Raw genomic sequence first — 16,790 nt, forward strand, 5'->3', positions numbered from 1 at the left:
TAAGTGATAAAATGAACCTGCTAGCAAACAAAGAAAAGGTATTGATGGATTTTGGAAGAAATCCATCCAGTGCAAGCACAGAGGAACTGGAATTAATGGTGGGATGTTTAACCACGAGTATCTGTTCCGACCTGTCCTTGGTCATCTAGTCCTCCTGGTAATAAACATCTGTAGAGGCATTTATATCACACCCAAATGGATGCTTGAGAGTGTGATCATTTAGAACCAACAGACAGGAGAAAACTCATCTCCTCTGCAACTCAAGTGTTCCAGAATGTTCCAGAAGTACCCAATACGAGATGGCAGGTCAGTCAGGTAACTAATTCAACAGTCAATGGTGTTTGTCAATAATATAATGAAAAAGGAGGCTTTTGTCAAACTGGGAGAAGCAGAGAGTCAATAAGTGTAATGAATTAGGTAATTTATAACCTCTGAATAAAGGATCCGGTTTCTTTGAAGTAATTGTATATGGAATTAATTCAACTTATGTTTGTTTATGCCTGACTCCATAAGTTTCTCTGCAAGGCTCTGCACAAGGGACAAGATAAGAGAGATACTGTTTTTGCTTCAGAGGCATTGTTCCCAACAGTATTAGTGTGTGTATTCATAGGAGACATGTTTTATGAGTCATGTACCACATGCAGCTGATTCTCCCAGCAGTCCTCCAAGTGGGTGCTACATTTGACCCTCTTTTGCCTTAATGCAAATCTTTTGTCTATTTTTCTGTTTGTCAAATAACAATAGTTAGCATTTATTGGTTACATTTGGTTTGTCAAGGATTTTGGAAGCATTGGCCAACTGAATCCCAAATGTATTCATTGGCCAAATGAATACATTGTTTCTCTAAATTGTATTCTTCTTTATGACCATGCAGAGGGGCATGTGGCAAGAGTCTTACAAAATGTAACTTGTCCAAGATTAGAGGCTGGAACTCAAATTCTCTAAATCCAGTGATACTTCTAGACTACCACGAAGCTCAGCTACCCAGTAATAACCAGCTTAGCAAGGAAAGAAAATAAGTGGCTCCCCTGAGATGGGACACTCCTTCTGAATGTGGAATTATAGGGACTTTATAACAGACTTGCTATTCCACATTGGATCAAACAATTGATCGTGGGCATGGGGCCAGTATAGTATGACTTACAAGAGTCCCTCAAGTCATTTGTGACCATCACCACTTCATTCTTTGTCCTAGCCTTCCAGTGCAGGTCTAACGTTGTATTAGAAATTAGAAATCTAATACAATAGGCATGTACTAGATAGAGTGTAGTTGCTACTGGCTAATGGTCGGTATAATTTTTATGTACAGCAGGTCTCACTGAACAGGAGAAGGACACTCCAGAGTCCTCCTGGGCTCAGTGAGCATGGTGCCTGCTCACTGAGACACAGTGGATTTTTGAACAGGGGATCATGGTTAGGAATAGGATATAACTTTCTCATTACTACTTTGTGTCTTTGGACATTCTAGTCTTCTAGGTGTTTTCTTTATTTATGAAGTAGGTATGGCTTTGGTCCTCAAATCACTGTTAATATTTTCCAGGAAGACAAGGAATGGCTTTGTGAATGGCTACCTAATGAAGGTGCTAATGTCATACGTTATAGTAAATACTGCTTTTAAAACATTCTTTAGCTCTTTAGACACCATGGGTGGTTTCTTTTTCTTAAGGGGGGGGATATATAAAAGGAAGTATGAAACATCAATTATAATCAGAAGTTCACAGCAAATAAAACACCTCTGTGTTCTTTAAATATGTAATTCATGGAGGCAGCTATGTTCTCAAAATATTACCAATACAGATTGTTGCTTCAAATGAATTGAATAAAATTTACTTAAGGGATATTGAAGAATCAGATGATGATGATCAATTGATAACTGACCTAATTTTCTAAAAAAAAATTTACATTCATTTACTTGTACATTTGTATATGTGGGCAAATGTGCCACAGCACCTTACTTAATATGCCAGCTCTGATCTTAATGAAAAACTTTTTAAAAAGATGTATTTCTTTCTTATGTATAAATGTCTGCCTGCAAGCATATAGCTGCACCATGTACATGCCTGGTACCTGGGGAGGCCAATAAAATATGTTATATCCTCTGAAGCTTGAGCTATGAGCTGTCATATGGGTGATGGGAACTCAAACCCGGATCCTCTGCAAAAGCTGCAAATTCTCTTAACTGCTGAGCCATCTCTGTTGTCATTTATAAACATATGGTGGTGAGGGACCGGTCCCAAGAGGGTCAGTGGTCCCACGAGGCCACCCGGAGCCATGATGGGTCCCCAGAGGCCTCAGCGGGTCCCCTTGGCAGGTGGGAGACTGCAGTGAGTGAGAGACAGACTGATATGCCATGCAGAGAGAGAGTTTGGATATAGAATTTATTTAGTGGGTTATGGAGGGGAAAGGAAAGGGGGAAGGGGGAAAGGAGAAATGGGGGAAAGGGGAAAAGGGAAGAAGAGAGAGGGGCAGTAGTTGCCTCTTCAGAAGAGGGAAGGGAAGAGAGAGAGAGCAGGCTGGACAGGAGGCAGGGGATCCACTTTCCTAGGTGGAATGATGGAGGTTGGAAGTGGGCAGAGCTTGGTACCCAGGTGACAGACCAGGCAAGCAGATTATAACAGTTCCATCTTTTTCTTATAGTAAAAAGGCGGTGAGATAGGCACAGCAAGTTAAAGGAATTGAGACAGTGGATTCTCAATACTGCTTTCTGCTTATTTGTGGGCATCATCCTGGGGTAGCTGGTCGCTTTACTCCTGTCCAGGGTTTGTGGTATGGAGCTGTTCACTGTTTCTTGGACCTGGCAAGATATTGGCAGAACAGAGAACAAAGTTAAGTTCAGGAAGAAAACGTTTTCAGGACCAGGAAATTGAGAGGGGTATATCTGAGCTGTTTAAGGTAGATCCTTCAATTCAGCTCCCTGGAACTCACAAGAAATTTTGAGTTTGTGAAAACATAAGACAAATATATTGTATAAATAGAAGCATATTTATGTCAGAATGACTGTGGCAGATGTTTTTGCACAATGAAAAGTATTTTAAGACTATGAAAGGCAGTGTGAGAGAGAAATTTGATAACTTGTATTTGTCCTCACACCTTTATAACTTGCAGGTACACACTTTAATAATCTTCATTTGTATATCTTAAAACATCCTTTATTTAGAACATTTTAAGAAGTTATACTGAAATTTGTTTGGTGAATTTGTCCTTTTAAACTGATAAAACCTCTCATCTGTCAAACTGCATCAGGAATCTTTGAGAAGGATAAAATTTTACTTGAGTTATTGATTAAAAAATGACAAAGGACTTACTTGGTTGTCTACCTAGAGTCTCTCCTCTGGGTCCTCCATGGCCGCTGAGGGTTGTATTTGCCTTTTGCTGTTAGAAGCGGGGCCTGCCAGACTCCAGAAGATCCTGTGTGTTAGAAAATCTGCAGGAAGACAAGCCTACCTTGACCTGTGTGCAGCTCGGCTGTTGATTCCATTTGATTCTTTGTCCATGTCTGAGGATCTTCAGGGATTTAGATGAAAGGCAGTTTTCCCCAGTGGTTAGCGCTTTCACTTGATGAAGCAAATGTTGGATGGACGTTGTTCTGTGCCCATCTGTCTTCTGTCTTCTTTGGAGGAAATAGAGTACTGCTTCTAGCAGCTAAACCGTCTCTCTGTCATGAAAAGTCTTTTAATAATTAAACATTTAAATGCCATATTCCCCAAATCTCTGAGCAGTTGAGGGCTGTTTATCAAGTATAGATAAATAATAACTACAGCATAGGATCTGCCTGGAGAGCTGGTCCAAGCTTGACTGTAAGGACTCTCAACTTAACAGGTGACATTTGTACTTGTGAAAGACAAAGAAGAAAAAAAAAACTGCAATAGAAGCTTAACGGTAGAACTGACAATAGTGGAGAACAGCTTAATATATTTTAAAGCAGGGTTGGATTACATATACAGTATTTTTGGAAGAGACTTAAAAGTATATAGCAATTTAAAATATGAGACTTATTGCCTTCTTAGTCTGGAATGAGCTATAATGAACTTAAAACATTTAACAGTAAGTATTACATATATTTACACACAGTTGAATTTAAGTTTCCCATAAAATTAAATGAAAAGTGAGCAAGAGGAAGCTGGCTAGGGGCGGGACCTCATGTGGAGAGCCTACTGCCTGCTCTTTTGGGCTCCTCCCTTTGTTAAGATCAAAGAAAATGGCGGCAGCCGTGGTTGTCCTCGTGGTGTGATTCTTTAAATTAGCCATCCACTGGGAGAAGTCAGCAATGTCAGCCTGTTTCCCACGGGTGAGGCAGAAAAATAAACAACCGGCTCAGGCCATTATCCATTTGTCCACAAGATAATGGGGGACAAGAAAGGACAGTCGCCAGAGAGGCAGTAGGCCGGAAGAGAAGGAGCAGTATCCGGGAAAGGATCCATAGATCCAAGGGGCCCTGGGCCTGAAAAACAAATGCACCCCTCAGTGAGTGAGTGCAGTGTTAGGGGAGAACCTGAGAAAAAGCAGTTGTGCAAGAGGCACGAGGCCAAAAAGGGAACAGTCTTACCAGTTGTCCCAGCCAATTGACAGAAAGTTGGGAAGTGGGCTGGTAGAAGGTCTAGGTTTAGGATTTTCCACCGCAGTGCATCAATGGTAGAAATAGGGCTCCAAAAATAGAAGAGAGACAGATTCCGCCTGTGCGGTGGGAGGCAGCACACGGATGGGGGTTATGCGGGTGGGACAGAATGCCCGTCATGCCACCAAGCCGGGAACTAGAGACTAGCCTACAAGACAGAGCCTACTGTGACGGGAGAGTTTAGCATGGGTGTGATTACCTGCTGGGAATGAAAAGCAGATACAAAAACATAGAAAAAGCAGGCTGCATTTCCAACTAACAATCCCTGGCAGAATATAAACTGAAAATAGGCAGCTATATAGCTTAATATCTGAGGGTAGGCTGGCGCAGTCTTCATGAGTAAGGTGAGACAATCCAGAGACGGAATTCCAGTGTCCTAGTAGTTCAGCATGGACCCCGGCTCAAACTGAACTTTGGTTATCACTCAAAATCCAGAGGCCATGAGAACCGGTGGGCACAAATTGAACCCTTACTTCATCACGTGGAGTCGGAGGCCTGAGAGAGGGACTTTAGGCCCAATGGACAAGTGGTTGGCCAGTACTGGGCAGTTTTTATTGGGGTGGGGAGGGAGGGAACCACTGCAGAGAGATTGCATACTCATGGAGTCATGGCCAGATGTGTGGGAGGAGCCTAACGTTTGATGCTGGGTGTAGAATTCCAGCCATTTTAAGTTGGAAAAGAGACCACATAGAAGAAGAGTTAGAAGATCACAGGATCCCTAGCAGTCCTCAGCTGCAAGGGATAGCCTGTCGAGTGTTGCAAAGTCTTGGGTCCCCATGTGTCCTCAGCCAGCCTGCCCATAGGCAGGAGGGAACATGGAGAGAGCCTGGCCAAGTCACGTTCCAATGTTATCACTTATAAACAGACAGTGGGGAGGACCAGTCACACAAGGGGCAGTGGTTCCACGAGGGGCAGGGGTGGGCCACCCAAGGCCTCAGTGGATCCCCTTGGTGGGTATAGTGATGAGACAAGCAGACCTGTTTTTCATCCCACCCGGATCCCACACGGCTAGCTTTACATGTGAAATAACAACACACAAACTGTATTCATTTAAACACTACCTGGCCCATTAGTTTCAGCCTCTTATTAGCTAATTCTCACATATTGCTTTAACCCATATTTAGTAATGTGTGTAGCACCACAAGGTGGTGGCTTACCGGGAAAGATTCAGCATGTATGACCTGGCGGCTGGCTCCATAGCATCTCTCCCAGAGAGGAGAGGCATGGCGATTGCTTCATGGCGGTTGCCTCACTTCCCTTCTTCCCAGCATTCTGTTCTGTCTTCTCTACCCACTTATGTTCTGACCTATCAGGCCAAGCAGTTTCTTTATTAATTAACCAATGAAACAGCAGATAGATGGAAACACTCCTACTTCAGGTGGGTGGGAGACAAGACTGATACGCCATGCAGAGAGAGTTGGGGCATAGAGTTTATTTAGAGGGCTCTGGAGGGGAAAGGAAAGGAGGAAGAAGGAAAAGGCGAGAAGGGGAGGGGAAGAAGGGAGGGAGGCAGTAGTTACCTCTTCAGAAGAGGGATGGGAAGAGAGAGAGGAGGCTGGAGAGGAGGGGGGAAGTTGGGAGTGGGCAGAGCTTATCTCTTAAAGAGACAGGGTACCCAGGTGACAGACCAGGCCAGCAGATTATAACAATCTCTCCAACTCACCTCACCTTAACTTTTAAAACTAGGCATGGCGAGACTAAGGAGACTGCTCTTAGTTTAGATGTGGTGGAATTGCTCTCCCCACAGGTGAGGACATTAAGGAACAGGTATGCCTCCTGGGTCCACACAATAATGCAGGGTGGTCAGACTCCCCCTTTCAAAGTGGCCCAAACTGTGGCATACCCAAAACTCAGTCTTCAAGAAACTGGTTAAGTGATATTCCTGTTCATGGGCAGCATGCAAATCCCACAAACACAACATTCATGCCCCTCATTAACATTCCCCAGCACTCAGCTCTTTGCATCTCTGGATCCATCTTCTAGCTCTGAACGAAGTTTCCTGGGAAACCTTTTCTATGAATGGAATGTATGAGGGTCTGTCCCAAGAGGGAAGAAAGGAAAAACAGCACAACAAGCAAAACAAAGAACTTTCCCCCTCAGATACAGACAGCAGCCAGGCTTTCCCAAGAGCAGGTAAGGATTCTGAATGGGTGGGATTCAGTCAAGCCAGGAAGCTCGCTCCTGCAATTGACCAGGTGAGCCTCCTTTCTTGTTGATTTAAAAATAAAAACAGTTAAAAGGGGTTTTAACGTGCCCTAGCTAAAGGAATGATGGATGAGTCTCCTCCATAACAGATAAGCATCAGCTCTCTCTGACCTGCCCTATTGTTAGTGGGTAAGGACACAATTTGTGCATTCTTCTCCTTGTACTGGAAGAAGGAGGGTAAACCAGATACCCTGGCTCCACTTTCAAGGCTCACAAGTAACAGACATTTCTCTTCCTCAGATGGGGGCTATGTCTGATGGTCGGTTGGTGGGTTGGCTAGTTTAAAAGTTGAAACATAGCCAGTTCATATGTAAGTTATTAGTAAACTGTGCCAATAAACCTTAAGCAAGAGAGGAGAGAAAGAGAGAGACAGAGAGAGAGGGATTGATTCAGAAATTCAGAGGCCGTCTCTTTGGGGGAAGAAACACTTAGCAGAAGAAAACAAGCGGTGATTAAAGTCAGACTTGAGCCTTCTTTTGTTTTGTTTTTGGCTTTAGTTTGTCTGTTTTTCGGTAGCAGCCGCCTAACTAAACAAGGACCCTATTCCTGAGTTGATTGAAGCATGTGTTTTTAGTTCTTAGCATGACTGAGATATACCTTCACATACCATGATATTCACCTGTTGGAAGTGTATGACTTGATGGATTTTAGGAAGCTTATGGATTTGTGGAACCCTCAAGACAATCTAATTTTAGATTACTTCTATCACTCCAAAAGAAAAGCCAGCGCCTATTTGCCGTCACTGCTAGTGCCCACCCTGAAGGCTTCTAAGCCTGCTTTCTGTGGCCATAGGTGTGCCTATTGGATCTTTATTACAGAAGTATGCAAACACGGCTAATTGCGGTGGGGGTTCCTTTACTTGGCACACCATTTCCAAGGCTCACCCTTGTAGCCGTCCTTCATTTCTCTGCCCTGTAAAACACTATGGCATTGTGTGGCTGGAGCGCATTGCGTTTACCAGTCATCAGTTAATTGACATTTGGCTTGCTACTGCCGTTTGGCTATTAATGGCAGTGTCAATATAAATGCCTGCGTACATATTTTTTTCTGTGCGTATGTGCTCATGTGTTTTGGCCTTTACCTAAGAGTGGGACTGCTGGGTTCTTGCTGATTCTACACTGAATACTTAGAGGGAGCCCCGCTGTGCGTCCTACGGCAGCGCTACCAGTTAACGTTCCCCAGCAAAATCTGAGAACAACAATTATTCAGTAAATATTTGTTTCCTGCTTATGGGAATCTAGAATGGTACAAAGCTGAGGAATAGCCCTGGAAGATCGTTCCACACTTACTGACTTAGGGAGCCTACTTTCCTTCTCAAATCACAAGCGTTCCCATACCCAATGAGCAAGTGCTACTAGTCAAGGAAGTGGGTCTACTAACTTCTTATTTGGTTTATAATAATCTTCAGCAATCACAGATATATTTTTACTTACCTAGCTTTTTATGCATGTGTCCCGTTTTCATTTATTTATTTATATTTATTTATCTATTTATTTATTTATTTATTTATTTATTATGTATACAATAATCTGTCTGTGTGTATGCCTGAAGGCCAGAAGAGGGCGCCGGGTCTCATTACAGATGGTTGTGAGCCACCATGTGGTTGCTGGGAATTGAACTCAGGACCTTTGGAAAAGCAGGCAATGCTCTTAACCACTGAGCCATCTCTCCAGCCCTGTGTCCCGTTTTCTTAAATTCATGTTTTTTCAATGTTTCATTTGTTCTTTGATTATAACCCACTAATACTTGTCTAAAAAGCAAGGCTTTTGTTGTTTTTTGGTTGGTTGGTTTGGGGTGTGTGTGTGTGTGTTCACGTTTTAGCAAGTCTTGTACAGAAATACTTAGTCCAAGGTGTAAGTGTAGGCAGAAGTTTCTGCCCTGACAGCAGCTCTCTAACAAACACACTGAAGCTTATATTAATTACAAATGCTCGGTTGATAGCTCAGGCTTGTTACTAGCTAACGCTTATACTTTAAATTAACTCATACTTCTTATCTGCCCTCTGCCACATGGCTCATGGCTTGTTACCTCATTTTCTACTCCTCCTGTTTCCCCTTAATCTGCTGGTGTCTTCTCTGACTCCCCCCTTCTTCAGCCCAGCGTCCTTAGTTTGGTTGTCCCACCAGCCAGTCAGTTCTTTATTAACGAATGAGAATAATATATATTCACAGTGTACAGAAGGATTATTCGACAGCACATAAGACAAGAAATGTAAACAAACCAGTATTTGGTTTTTAGAATAAAAGCATACTCATTTTTCATTTTTTAAAATTTATTTATTTATTTATTTTTATTTATTTATTATGTATACAATATTCTCTCTGCATGTATGCCTGAAGGCCAGAAGAGGGCACCAGACCTCATTACAGATGGTTGTGAGCCACCATGTGGTTGCTGGGAATTGAACCCAGGACCTTTGGAAGAGCAGGCAGCGCTCTTAACCTCTGAGCCATCTCTCCAGCCCCTTCATTTTTCATTTCTATCTAACCTTAAAATGTTACGAATGAATTTCAGAGACCCCACTCTGGCTCTCTATGTAAATATAGGGGTAGAAAGAACATTCTTTCCAAACACTGAAGGTTCCATAATTTGAGCATGTAGAACAAGCATGCAATGGCTGGAAGATGTAGAGGGATAGAGTAGGGAGAGAAGGCCAGAAGGGTAGACCTTGGCTCTTCCGAGCAAAGTGTTGACACTCAGCGTGCCAGCGTGTCACACTCTGGGCTATTGTTCTCTGGTTTACAAGACAAATGCAAAGCTTGTTAGCACACTTTATCATTTTGTAAGATACACTGCTTATCAGACAAATAAAATTTGGCTTTAACTCTGAATTTTTTCATTATTTTGTTAATATGAAAGATACCGCGAGACTTGCCTCGTGTGGACACCACTGGTGATTTTGACTTTGATTTTCACGTTTGTGACTACGACTTGGGTAGAGCTAGTCTGCATGAACAGTGGTGCAGAATTCTCGATGAGCGTCCTCTGTCCTACTGAGAATTTCCCCTCTGCCACTTGAGACCAAAGCATCTCCAGGCATGTGCTGCAGGCTGGGGCTTGATTTCCAGTTCTCCTTGGGTCACTTTGATCTCCATTTGCTGACCCCCGCCCCGCCCCCCCCCCCCTCCCGTGCCAGACCTGGGCTGTCATACTCTATTATAGCTGATACTTAAAATGTTTCTTTTACATAAAATGCATTTTCTTCCCTGTGATCTGGCTAAGATATTCACCGCTAGCTAAAAATACCTCAGGATCCTGCTCTCCAGTCGTTTCAAGGTTAACGTGAAAACTGTTATCGCTTGCTTAGGCAGTGTGAAAACCGTTTTATCTCTGTAACAATCCTTTTGTGGAAGAAGCCTTGCAGTACCTCTGGCCACACCACCGCTTCCTCAGATCCCAAGAGGAGGAAGCCTCGCTGGCAAGGAAATGGGTTATGCTTCTCTGTGTGCCGGTCTATATTTGCTTCCATCTTGAGTTCCAAACAATTAATTTATGGCAATCCATTGTCACAGCAAAAAGGATCTCAACCTCACCATTGTATATTTCTAACCATAGACAAACACAAGTAATTTTGGTAATGTCTTGTGTGTTCAGCGGAGTAATTTTCCTAGGGCTGGCTTTTAGGGAAAATTTGTAATTAAATCAGAAAGAGAAAACACTGGAAGCCAAGACTGCGTCAAGTGTACTGCTAGTATAATGTAGGAACCGCCATGGATGGGCGCTTAGGCATTGAAAGGGCACACCGATTAGTCAGGGATGAGGTTGGGAGAGTTTGTGTACATTTTTCCATTGGCTTAATGGGGCGTTTGAGTGTCATTTTAAGCTAACGGTGGACATTATTGAAATCTACTTTATTTTTTTTTCCGCAGGAAAGGTAATTTACAAATCAATTGTTGAAACTGTTTACATTTACATAGTCAGTTACTCAGGAAGTATTTGAAAATGTCATTTAAAAAATGGCCCACTAGGTGTGGCAACTCATCTTGGTTGTCAACTAGATACACCTGGAAAGAGGGAACCTTACTTGAAGAACTGGCCCTTTGATTGGTCTGTGGGGATGTCTATGGGGCATTTTTAAAAAAATATCTATTTATTTATTATGTATACAATATTCTGTCCGTGTGTATGCCTGCAGGCCAGAAGAGGGCACCAGACCCCATTACAGATGGTTGTGAGCAACCATGTGGTCGCTGGGAATTGAACTCATGACCTTTGGAAGAGCAGGCAATGCTCTTAACCTCTGAGCCATCTCTCCAGCCCCTATGGGGCATTTTCTTGACTGCTAATTGATGCCAAAGAGCCCCAGTTTGGAAGTTATCATCTATCCGTAGGCAGAGAGGCTGCTGTGAACCTGGGAGCAAGCCAGTAAGCAGCAATGCTCCATGGTTTCTGTATGAGTTCATGCCCTGCTTGAGTTCCCACTCTGACCTCCCTCAATGATGGACTGTAACCTGTAAAATGACATAACTCTTTCCTCCCCAAGCTGCTTTGGTCAGTGTTTAAGTAGAGCAAGTGACAGCACACTAATACGCTGGGTAAATGTGCTCACTGCCAAGCCTTAACCCCTGAGTCTAATCCACAGAGCAGAAGGAGAGAATTAGTATCTTGTACAAGTTGCCCTGTCTCCCCCATGCAGGCACACAAATATACATGAGCATAAAAAACAATTAAAAAAATCTTAGTACATGCATGTATCTCAATTTCCACAATTTGCCTGCCTTGACCCCCTACATGCAGGCTGTGGCATGCACACATATATACACATACACGTAAAAAATAGTTTAAAAAAATCTCTGTGCATGCATGCATATCTCTCTCTCTCTCTCTCTCTCTCTCTCTCTCTCTCTCTCTCTCTCTGTGTGTGTGTGTGTGTGTGTGTGTGTCTGTGTCTGTGTGTGTATGTGTTCATACCATGGTCATACTACAGTCTGTGAGAGCTGATTTTTCTCCTTCTATCATGTAGATTCCAGAAATTAAACTCAGGTTCTCAGGGTTGGCTGCAAAGGCCTCTATGCACTTTACCATTGATGTCACTGGCCCTTCAAATTGTCACCCAGTCCTTTTCAGTGCCCCAGTACAGATTTTTCTTATGTAAAAAGGCTACAAAGTACCCAGGAGGTGGTGGCGCACACCTTTAATCCCAGCACTCAGGGTGCAGAGGCAGGCGGATCTCTGAGTTCGAGGCCAGCCTGGGCTACAAGAGCTAGTTCCAGGACAGGCTCCAAAGCTACAGAGAAACCCTGTCTCGGGGGGGAAAAAAGCTACAAAGGGAAAGGGCAAGAAGTAACAATGTAAGGATAGTAACTCAGTATCTGTTTGGATTCTTTTTTTTTTTTTTTTTGGTTTTTCGAGACAGGGTAACTCAGTATCTGATGGCAAGTGGTTTAAAGCTGGGGATCATCTCTAAAGGTTGCAAAGGAATGCTTGCTTCTGACTTAACCAGGGATGCTGGTTCCACTAAAATATGGAGAGGAGAGATTGAGTGTGTACACCAATGCCTTGCTCCTATCCTCATTATATTGTGGCCCGAGGCTCAGCGCTGAACATTTTTCTAGAACATAATGAGCTGTGTACTGTAATGAAGGTGTTTGAAATTGATTTGACTGTTACTTAGTATAAACCGTCCCAGATCAAAGGCTCTGGCAGGACCACAGACACTTTAGCATCCACAGACAAAAGCCTCGGTGAGATGGTTTAGAGGCAATTGGAGAGGTGTGGTGGCTTAGGCAGAGCCAAGAAATCCATCAAGCCGTTATCTGATCGCCTGTGTTGTCAGCCACAGTATGGCACTTACAAACTGATACTTTGCACTGGATGATTCTGATGATGGTTTTGAAAAAGAGTTCAGAACTTGCTTTCAGCTCTCCCCCCCCCCCCCTTCACACCAGGTCTTGGTGTTTTCTACTACTCCTTCATCGCGGTCATGAGTAGCCTCCCCAGATGATTTGTAAAATGAATTTTACTGAATGCTGTTTCATCCTATTGCCATAGTTACAAACCAAGAAATCAAAGATTGCCAGGCTGAGCTGAAAATAGCTGACTTGTTACAAGGAGGCAGAGAACTAATTCTTATGCAAAGCTCCATGCTCACATACAGTCTCTGATTGGGAGAACAATGGGAAGTTTGCTGTGTGAAACCAGATCTGCTGATGCCTTTCCACTCTTAGTGTGGATTTACCCCAAGTCTGAATGGAATGGCTTAAAACTAAACAGGAGCGCCTGCTTCCCAGCCGCGGGCTTAGCTTCTAGGTGACTGTGAAAATGACTTTGCAGGGGTTGGTGTTTAGATGCAATTTGGGTGAGTTTATACCCACCTTTAAGTTGCAAAGAACCTATGCAATGTTTTAGATTAAAGAAAGGTTTAAAACATATGCTGAACAAATCTATCATCCATCTATCAAACTATCATCCATCTGTCCACCTATCAGCCTACCTATCTAAATTCTAACATCAAGAAGTAAACCCATAACCTGCGTCAATAGACTTATTTGATAAGAGAAGTTGAGGATAAAGTATATAAAAACAAGCTAGGGTTTTAATATCTAAAGGCCAATCTTTCAAAATACATGGATACCTGGATAATATAATGTATGTTATTCTATTACTTACTTACTTACACACACACACACACACACACACACACACACTTTCAAAGTTTGGTATTGAGCCCAGGATTTTGCACATAATAGGCAAGAGCTCTGTTATGAGCTATAGTCTTACCCTACAGTACGTTTGAAGGTGAATTACTTGATTTGTATAAGTGATCAATTTTAAAAAAAATATTTCAATACCAAGGCTGATTTAAAGCAAAGATTAATTTTATTTATGTGTATAAGCCTTATGGCTGCAGGAATGTGTGTGCACCAAATTCCAGGTGTCACAGAAGACACTGATTCCCTGGAACTGGAGTTACAGATAGGTGTGAGCCACTGTGTGGTGCTGAGACTAGAAGCCAGGTTCTCTGCAAGAGCAGGCAGTGCTCTTAACCTCTGAACCAACTCCGAGTCAACCCCCTAGCCCTACAATGGCCCCTTTAATCCACCATTTAATGTACTAAGGCCTTGTTTGGTTATCCTATGTGCTAATGACTTTCCAACAGGAGTGGCATTACTTTTAGTACTTAAGAGACAATGAAAACATTTTCTATTGACATTTATGTCATTTCTCGGGCCTCCATTTTTTTTCACCTGTAAAATGAGAGAATAAGATTAGACCTTTGAGATCTTTATCAAACAGAAAAATTCTGACTTAATTATTCTCTAATTTTCACTAATTCAGGCTGCAATTTATCTGATTTCATTTGGGTTATAATGGTTTGGCATATTTGAAGATAATTTTATGGTATTTGATCAACAATTTGAAAACAAACACAGCTAGTGGCAGAGCTTCTGAGTCAATGGGAAACACAGCACTGATGTGTGAACCCCTCTGCACTTGCCAGGGCAAAGAGCCAACTCACTAAAGGCTGGAGAGTGCTTGTTGGCAACCCCACAACTTCTGGACCATCTCTTTTATATGCAAAAATCTTCGGGGGATTGTAGAGGTCCTGCAGAGCTGGTATTGAGGGAAAGAGGGGGGAGACCGCCCAGTATTCTCATTCTGCCTTTGCATTAGAGGAGTTGCTGTGTGGGCAGCCTGGCCTCATGCTTGTAGGAAAGGGAGATTTGAAGCCAGTGTTTGGCAAAGTATTCTTTTCAAAAGTGTGGGAAAATCATGGTGGTATGTGCCAGCAATGCCCGCACTCAGGAAGTAGAGGTAGGGGGCTCAAGGGTCATCCTTGGCTACATAATTTGAGAGCAGCCTGGGTGATAAGTGACCCTCTGTAAAATAAAATAAAATAAAATAATAAAAACCAAAGAGAAATCAAATCACATCAAAGTTCGGGAATGCTGGATGAATGCAAGGTGGCAGGTTTCCAGTTGCTAGACCTTCCAAGAACTAGTACAAAAATAAGCTCTTCTCTGGTGGGGGTGGGGTTCACTTTTCTTGACTGAAATACACACACCCCCACCATCACCAAGATAGGGCCTCTCTGTGTAGCTTTTGGCTGTCCTGGCACTTGCTCTGTAGACCAGGTTGGCTTTGGACTCACAGATATCCCCCTGCCTCTGCCTCCCGAGTGCTGGGATTAAAGGCGTGTGTCACCACCACCTGCTTTGATTGAAATACCTTTTATTTTCTGTTCCACCAGTAGTCTGTGCGATCATTGTGTTATTAAATATAAGCAAACCTAGTTACAAGTAAGATTTGTCTCTGGGGCCACAGTTGGTGGTCTGTAGAGACCCCTGTGGTGGTTTAAGAGGGCAGTGGGGACTGGTGTACCTCAGAGTCCCTGTCTCTGTCCTTTCAGAGACTATTCAGTGTCGTTCATACCTATTCCCAAATCCTGCCTCATTAGGAAAATCTGGAGCATCTACAAGAATAGATAAGATTGACTATACCGTGATCTCATGCGAAGCAGACATTGTGACGCTGTGCTGTGCGGTGTAGCTCAGTAAACAAGTGTGTGCTCTGTTTGCATGAGGCCCTGGTCGCAGGCACTGAGATTCTCCAAAGCCAAATCAAACAAAGGAGCTGCTTCACACTAACGATGACCCAGAGCCGAATATATAGGAACATGGAAGAGATGACCTTGTAGACTTCATAGGGCAGAGACTTGTCTCACACAGCTTCAGTTCAGTAAACCACTACACTCACATGAGGGCATATTCCTCTTTCTATTTATTATGAAAGTAAAATTATGTTCTGGGTTATCTTTTTCTAAAAAGCCTATGAATAAAACCTTATTAGCTGTTTACTTACAGCAAATCTCATTCATCATTCAGTATGTAAACTTCATTGAAAATACAGTTCCTGCTGCCTCATTCTTGGGAATATACATTATTACATTGTACTTAGAGCAACTGGGCCAGAGCAAACATTATTCCCTGGAACCCAGTGAGCTTCCTATCATGTGAGCATCTTTCTCTTTGAGTTATCATGTGACCATCTTTCTCTTGGAGTTATTGTTTCTACTGCCCACTACCACTCAGGAAGTGGTGGGTAGGGTGCAATATGTACCGAGTAGCACACAGTAAAATGTGAGAGCTAAAACAGTTTTCTAAATGTCTACGAAAGGAACAGAACACCACCAGAGCAAACATTTCCAGCCAAGCAGAAACAGACTTGGGTGGGACCCTGTGTCTCTCAGGCTGCAAAACATCTTGTGCCCTTCAGCAAAGAATGTGACCAAACTGTTACCCTGTGGCAGTTCAGAGATGCTGAGGCCAGCTAAGGATAAAAAGGAAATGAAGGAAATGCTAGCTTGACCCTGGAAGGTTTCCTCTCTTCCCCCGGGCTTTATAGAAATTATCCAGCAAGATATTGTTGCTTCATGTTTCTTTGATGAAATTACTATTACTAGATATCTTAGGCACTATGGCAACCATGATTGTTTGGGAAGAGGAGTGTGTTTGGAAGTCCTGGGGTCTGTGTTACTTATGTTGAGTTCACCATGGCTGAAGGTCCCACAGTTGGCTGGAGCTGTACAAGACAGCATAGTCTCTTTTGCTTTGTTAGATAATTATCTGTTTTCTACCTTTTCCAAGTCAATGGAGCTGATCTATTTCCTTTACAAAAGAGAAATGGCTCAAGACAAAACACCACGTACGCTTCTCCCAAAAGTCAACGATTCTAAGAAGGGGAAAAAGACATCCTATTAGACAGGCTTACCAACATTTAAACATGTGAAATATAGGGAGTCCCTCACATCCATAATTGTGAATAAATTCCTAAAGCAATGAGGGTAGATCAGCCCTTTTATTCTAGTCTTCCTCTTCTCCTTCCCTCCCTTCCTCCTTTCCTTCTTCCCCTTCTCTTCTTAACAGGTATTAACACATAGATTGCTTTCAGGGCTTATTTGGGATTGAGAACTACTATCAAGCAGTTCATGAAGGATCTACCCACCTTGCACAGGCCTGGCTCATATGAG

Source organism: Arvicola amphibius, chromosome 5 (genome assembly GCF_903992535.2).
Source record: "Arvicola amphibius chromosome 5, mArvAmp1.2, whole genome shotgun sequence".
Lineage (NCBI taxonomy): Eukaryota > Metazoa > Chordata > Mammalia > Rodentia > Cricetidae > Arvicola > Arvicola amphibius.